This window comes from Penaeus monodon, chromosome 3 (genome assembly GCF_015228065.2).
Source record: "Penaeus monodon isolate SGIC_2016 chromosome 3, NSTDA_Pmon_1, whole genome shotgun sequence".
Lineage (NCBI taxonomy): Eukaryota > Metazoa > Arthropoda > Malacostraca > Decapoda > Penaeidae > Penaeus > Penaeus monodon.
In genome coordinates this window covers 50,809,530-50,817,513 of record NC_051388.1, presented here as the reverse complement: position 1 = coordinate 50,817,513, position 7,984 = coordinate 50,809,530, and positions in this window count along the sequence as shown.

Sequence of the window (7,984 nt, the reverse complement as noted above, 5' to 3'; positions counted from 1 at the left end):
TTGGCAAGATGGCCAAGACGCCGACAAGTCTGACATTGACGGGGGAGGGGGGGGGTTTGATAGGGAGGGATTATCCATCAATGTAAACATTAAAGGGGAGGTCATGTCTACGGAAAATAATCTTGGCAACGTTGGTGGGGGACTTACGACGGCCTTTAGAAGGGATGGTGTAGCATTGTACTGATACTGCATCATAGCCTATGAGGCAGGCGAGTAAGTCTTCTCCACAATCTGACCAATCCTTGTCGTAGACAGGGCAGTTTGTTGGGGAGATGGAGACAGTTCCGGTATAAGTACTGAGGGAGGGATGAGGTTGGGCAGGAATGGGTTTGGGGAATGGGTTGATAATGCTATAGCTTGGGATTCGGATGTAACTGAGTATTCAAGATATTTGTCGTGTGGAAGAGGGAGTAGTGTTGAGAGAGGTAGTACTGCGGAGAGGTGGACAGTGATGTTGCAGAGTACTAATATGAGAGGATGAGGTAGTTGTGGGGGTGGAAGAGAAGAAATGGATGTTGGGAGAGGAGGAATGTTTCCTAGATACTGTGTAGTGGTTACTGGTTAGAATAAAGAAATGTGGTACATATCAAAGGTCATACAGCACTATGGTAAAGTATTGTGGCAAAAAGGGTGGAAACGAGTTAATAATCAGGACAAGATGTGTTAGATGTCAAAGATCGTAGAACGCTGTAGGATAGAATATAAGTGAAAAGGGTATAAAGGGGGAGCAAATGGAATACAGTGGGAATTTGTAAAAGGATGTGGTTAAAAGTATAGGGCGACCAGATCAAATGGAGAGTATGTGTCTGAGGAAAAGGGATTTAACACTGTATGGGACACTGCAAAAGAGCTATTATGAACCAATCAGATACTAATTCTGTAAGAAACGATAGTTGTAGAAATAGGAGAAGAATCCTGAGAATGAAATAAAGGAACAGGGGAAATTGGTGAAGTATCGGGAAGTGTCAGGAAGGGAGGAATCCACACAAGGACATTGTTTTGACTTAAGGGAGTCAGATGAGCATCTAAGTGGGGGTGGTAAGGATAATGGGGGAAGGAAGAGGGATTGCTGATGTACATGGAGGAGGAGAGGATGAGGTGTTTTTTGGTTGAGTGGGAGGAAGAGGGGTAGGGGGAACTTGAGAAGGAGGATGATGGATATCGGCAGATGCTGTGAATGTGGAGCGACTAAAGGATTTAGAGAATGGACTAGGGAGTGAATCATTCTCTTGAGTCATGTCTATGAACTTTTGGATGTCTTCAAGAGTTTCTGGAGGGGAGTTGAGTGGGGAGGTCTGAAACACAAAAGTTTTCTTATGTGGCGGAGAAGAGGAAATAGATGTCCGAGGAACAAAGGGAGACGTGGGTGTAGGAGAGGATGAGGTAGGAGAAGATGGAGTAGAACGGTTAGGTTGTCTGGCTCGACAGGTAGAGTGAGAAGGAGGAGGGATCGGCACCGGGGACGTAGTAGAAACTGGAGTATCTGGATTTAAACTGGAAGAGGAATGTGACTGGGGGAGAGGTAGTAGAGATTGATTGCTTTAGGACAGAAGGAAGAGATGCTGAGACTTCTTGAGAATATGGAAGGGGAGCGGAGCGAAGTACAGTTTTCGAATAGGTAGAAAGAGAAAAAACTCGTCGGCGTTCTTCTTGTCCGACCTCACGCAGAGTGAGGCCTAGTTTAAATGTGAGAAATGCTATCTCAGATTCGAACTTGTAGGCAGGGTAGCTTCTATAAGAATACATTATGGGAGCCACCACAATTGGCACATGTGCATGACTGAGAAGATTAATTCGAACGGTCATGACCAGACTGGACACATAGAGGGCAGCGGGCTGTGGGGCAACAGCGTTTGGCTGGGTGGCCAAAACGCCAACATTTCTGACATTGAAGAGGTTGATGGTTAATGGTTAAAAGCAAGATAAATGTGCTAGACATCTAAGGTCATGTAGCACTATAGTTAATGTTAGGGAAGGGTGGTTGAGTTAGTGATTAGTTGTCTAAGCTGGGCAAAGGAATTGGTGAGTGAAAGAGTTAGGGTCGGGTGTGGTAAGGAGTTAGATTAGATGAAGGATATGTATGCGTTTGAGGAAAGAGAATAGGTTGTTGAAGCAGAAAGTGTGGGATTCTGTAAGGTTGTCTGATAGGTTGGGAGGTCGGTGAAGGGAGGATAGGTAGGGGAGAGCAGAGGTACGGGTTGTTTCAAAACGTGGGCACGACAATAGGATGTGTGGGATTGAAAGGGGAACATTACATAATGAACAAGGAAGATACGAATAACTGTGCAAGGGACATTGGTATGAAAGGGAGGTGTGACATAAGGTGTTTTCTGATTGATAAGTATGGACGAGACATAAAGGGAATGTGGGGAAGAGACAAAATGATAATTGGGGATTGGTATTGGAGGATGTGTAAAAAAGGTCTCTTGAAGGCATACAATAGATGGGTTATAAGAGGAAAGGATATGACGAAGGTCAGGTTGGAAGGTTGGATATAACTATCCAATGAAGGATAGTTATACTTTACTGATATAGATTGTAGTACGTGTTGGAGACTTTGAGGGGGAAGCAGCTAGAGGGTGGGATAAGGACTGAGAGGTCTGAGATGGGAGAGGTGTGGGAGTTGGTGTTCTACTAGGAGGGGTATTAGGAGATGGAGGTCTGAGGAAGGGATACTTGTGACTAAGGGATTCACGTGTGTATCCAGGAGGGAGTGGAAGGGATAGAGGGGATGGTGGGAGGGTTAATTTGGGCGGGGTTGGGGTCGGGGGGGATGGGCTGTGTTGGGGGGGGGTAGGAGGATAGGTGTAGGGGGGATATCGTTAGGAGGAGGATATCGTTAAGAGGAGGATGGATATCAGCAGTTACTTGGAGTGTGGAAGGAGCAGGAGTTGTACGATTTGGAGGTTGAGTGTCAGTTTTCATTAAGTAATCTTGAATATTTTCAATAGTTTCTTCTGAGGAGTTGGTTGGGGAGCTTTGGGGGATAAAGGATTTCTTGTGAGGGGGGGAAGAGAGGATTGGTATCCCAAGCGTAGGGGCAAAGGAAGGTGGTGATTGTGTGGTAGGGGAAGAGGGGGTGATTGGAGTATCTGTAGTAGAGATTGGAGTGTCTGGGTTTAGGATGGCAAAAGAGTTTGACTGGGGAAGGTAGGAGGTAGAAGAGGGGAAGTTAGATGTAGGGGGTGTTAGGAGAATTGGTAGAATGAGTAAGAGAGAAACCACGTCGACGTGCTTCCTGTCTGGCTTCACGTAGTGTGAGTCCAAGTTTGAATCTGAGAGTTGCTTCCTCAGACTCAAATTTGTAGGTGGGACAGCCCCTATAAAATACATTATGGGGGCCGCCACAGTTGGCACATGTGCGTGATTGTGCAGAGCAGTTAGATCGGGTATGGCCAGGTTGGGCACATAGTGGGCATCTGGCTGTGGAACGGCAATGTTTGGCTGGGTGTCCTAGACGCCAACAATTTTGGCACTGACGTGGAGGAGGTTGGTATGGACGAACAGGGAGGGATTCTCCTCCTATGTAGACGTTAAAGGGAAGGTCATGTCTACGGAAGGTAATTTTGGCTATGTTAGTGGGTTTCTTTCGATGACCTCTGGGGGAATGGAGTAGCATTGCACTGATGTTGCATCATAGTCTGTGAGACAGGCAAGTAGATCTTCTCCACAATCTGACCAATCTTTGTCATAGACTGGGCAATTTGCTGGGGAGATTGAAACTGTTCCGGTGCAAGTATTGAGGGTTGGATGGGGCTCTGCAAGGATGGGGTTACCATATAGGTCAGTTAGTTTTGTTATATATAGTGAAATCTGCCAGATATGACGGGTATAGAACCCTATTACATTGGCTTGCAGGGGTATTGATACTTGTTAACGGCTTGACTCTTTATTTCTGAGAGTTGGCACACACACAGTATAAGAACACATGTTTAGTTATACGGGTAAAAGTCTCACGCGGAGGTTTCCCACCCGGAGGGAGGCGAGGGCTGACCTTAGCGCGGTGGTAGCTTAGCACGAACTCTCGGTCAAACGAGGTCAGATATAAAATGTGACCTCCGCCCTCGCTGAGCGGGTGGTTCTTATTTGGGACATTTGGATCCACGTGGAAAACAGCCACGTGGTCCACTGGTAACCGAAATAGAATTATCCACATCCTGTAACAGAAACAGAATTATCCACATCTTATATTAATGCTATAGCTTGGTTTTCGGATGTTAGTGTGACAAGACGGGAGCGGTCGGGTCGGCTACGGAAAGAGACTTTACCTACTTGTTTTTGGAGAAATTGTTGGAAGAGAAGGGTGTTGTCAGAGTAGGGAGCTGTGGGAGGGATCACGAAAAATCGGTCCCATTTGGCTGCGCTAAAGAGAGTATTCAAGATTGTTGTAGAGATAGGGGTAGTAGAAGGGCGGGGGCGTGACGAAGATGGAGTAGTGTTGAGGGAGGTAGTGTTATGGAGAGGTGGGCAATAAGGCTGTACGGTATTAATAAGGGAGGATGGGGTGGTTGGTGTTGAAGGTTGTGGGGGTAGAGGTGTTGAAGTTGAGCATGCTGGGAGAGTGGAAATGTTCTTTAAGGGTTGATTGTTGGCTACTGTACTAGTTGGCATTGATGAGGGGGTAGTTATTGCAGTGTTCGGAGCCGTGGTCAAAGGAGTGCCTGGGGTAAGGGAATCGGGTGGGTTTACATCGTTGGGGCTATTTGATAAAGGGGCAAGCCTCATTGCCCCTAATAGTGGGGATATGTTTTCATTACTGGCCATGGTAAGCCTGGATTATGTTGGGGATAAAAACAGTCCACCCCTCAGGGTCCCTTTGAGGGGTAAGGGCTAGGTAACTAAATCAGGGGCATACCGTGCCCATGGCTCCCTCAGGCCGTTCAGGACTGGCACAAAGTCAGCCTTTCATCCTTTCAGCACGGCTCTCACACCTTAGGAGGTGGATAGCAGAAGGGTTTGGTGAAGTGACAGAAACGAAAAGTGGGAAGGAAAAAAAAAAAGACCATGCAAAATTTGTTGAGTCGAGGGCTGAGTCCCAAGGTTGGGGAGTTCCCCATCATTGGGTCCCAATCTCCGTCTCCTGACAACAACGGGCAAGGGATTGAGGGGGGGGGGGGGACATTGAAGAGGAAGGGGTCGATATGATTGACCAATGTAAATTTTATGGGGGAGTTTATGTCTACAGAAGCTAATCTTGACAATATTTGTGTAGGACTTACGTTGGCCTCTGGGAGGAATAGTGTAGCACTGAACTGTCACTGCATCATGGTCGACAAGGAATGCGAGCAAGTCATTTTCAGTCTGACCAGTCCTTATTGTAGACATGACATCAGTTGGAGAGGGAAACATTTCCGATACAAGTATTAAGGGAGGAGTTAGGTTGGGCAGGAATAGGCTTACCAGTGGGGTCAGTCAAGGTAGATAGTCCACAAGCTTGAGATTCAGATGTAATTGTGACAAGGCGTGGACGATCAGAACGACTGCGAAAGGAAATTTTGCCTACTTGTTTTTGGAGACATTGTTGGAAGAAAAGGGTATTGTCAGAGTATGGGGCTGTATGGGGAATCGAAGAATTAATCCCACTTGGCTGGGTCAAAAAGGATACTCAAAAGGTTTGCAGAAGTGGAAGCAGTCGAAGGACGAGGGCGGGAGGAAGATGGGGTGGTATGGAGAGAGTAGTACTGTTGGGAGGTCAATAAGGATGAAGATTAGTAATAAGGTGGGTGGGGTAGACAATGAAGAAGACTGTGCAGTAGGATATGGAGTAGAAGATGTTGAGAGAGAAGGGGTGTATTCTGAAAGGTTGAGTAATGACCTGGGTGGAAGATTTGGAATGGATAGAGTTGACCTCAAATATCAAGGTGGTGGCATCAGTATCAGTCAGAGCCGTGGTTAAATGAGAGGCAAGGATCGGGGCACCAATGAAACCAAATTTAGATAGGCTAGTTGATGAAGGGGCAAGCCTTAATGCCCCTGAGAAGGGTAAAACATTTTCATTATTGGCCATGGTGAGCCTGAAATAAATGGGGAGAGGAAACAGTCTACACCTCAGGGTCCCCATGATAGGTAGAGCTAGACAATTAACCAAGGGAATACCGTTCCTATGGCGCTCGGAGGCCGTTCATGACTGACACAAAACCAGCCTTTCATCCTTTCAGCATGGCTCTCAGCACCTTAGGAAGTGGACAGAAGAGGATGATGAAGAAGAGCTGAGGGCTGAGGTCCAAGGTAGGGGTGATCCTCTACATTGGGCCCCAGTCTCCATCTCCTAAGCCCCCCCCCCCCCCATGACAACAACGAGCATGGGATTATGGGGGTAGATATCGAGTATTGGCTTGGATGGATGATTTGGACTGGACTGATGTGCTAGTAGGCTCTGAGTAGGGGGTAGTACTACCAGTGTCCAGAGTCACGGTCAAAGGAGAGTCTAGGATCGTGGAACCGGAATTGAAATCAGTGGAGCTATTTGATAAAGGGGTGCAAAGCCTTCATTACTGGCCTAGGATATGTTGGGGAGGAATAGTCCACCCCTGTTTAGCCCTTGCCCCTTGAGGGGCAAGGGCTAAACAATCAAACAAGAGAATACTGTGCCCATGGTTCAACCCAGGCCATTCATGGCTGGCACAAAGTCAGCCTATTATTTTAAAGAAAATGTAGCTATATGTTTTCTTGACTAACAGACTGTTTAGCTTTGAAGATCATGCCATATCTATGCTTTTTTTTTTCTTGATCCATAGTTAGAATGTATTAATAAAGGTCTATGTACTGGTTAAAATTACTATTCATAAGCAACTTTGTATTAATATTGTTCAGATTACTATGTACAGTTTAAAAGATCATGTATATTGCACTAAGTAGTTCTCATTTCTATTTATTGTTCTTAATATCATTTTTAATGGAATAAGGGAAAATAAAACTATGATATAGTCTAAAAATTGGCCTTTATGGCAAATTGCTACATAATATTTAGAAAATTCCAGTGAAAATTCAGATAAAAGCAAAACAGATAAAACAAATAATAACTTACTTGTACTACATGGCAGACATTTGACTCTAAACACAACGTCCTAGTTTTCTATGCAACCCTATCAGCAAATATCATTTCTCAATGGGACACAGTAGTTTCCTTTCTAAGTTAAAATGAATGCAATTAATAAACATACCTAAATTTCATAGCACTGACTATTTCCCAAGAGAATAAAAATTAAATCATTGTTAAGAAAATCAATTCCTCACAGTTAAAAGCTTGATGACTAAACGTCTTATTACATTCTAAATAAAGATAATAAATCCTTGGCAGTTCTTAAGGAGCATTCTAAATAAGTACAATGTTCAAAATAATGAACAAAAAGTTACTCATGACTAAGCAAACACATATTTAAGCAGAAAAACAAAACTGCACTCATCTGGCATGGAAGATTAACAAATTTTAGTTTCTGAGAGAGAGAGAGAGAGAGAGAGAGAGAGAGAGAGAGAGAGAGAGAGAGAGAGAGAGAGAGAGAGAGAGAGAGAGAGAGAGAGAGAGAGAGGGGGGGGAGAGAGAGAAGAAGAGGGGGAGGGAGAGAGAAGAAGAGGGAGAGAGAAGAGAGAGAGAGAGAGAGAGAGAAAGAGAAAGAGAGAAAGAGAGAAAGAGAAAGAGAAAGAAAGAGAGAGAAAGAGAAAGAGAGAGAAAGAGAAAGAAAGAGAGAGAAAGAGAAGAAAGAAAGAGAAAGAAAGAGAAGAGAAAGAGAAAGAAAAGAGAGAGAGAGAAAGAAAAAGAGAAGAGAGAGAGAAAGAGAAAGAGAGAGAAAAGAGAGAGAGAGAGAGAGAGAGAGAGAGAGAGAGAGAGAGAGAGAGAGAGAGAGAGAGAGAGAGAGAGAGAGAGAGAAACTGAATTAATTCCTGAATGATGTAAATGCAGGTGCTAGAACACTGCACTAATAAACTAGTTTTATCATTCAATTTAGATTGTCTCATTGTTTTACAAGACTACTAAACTTTGAAC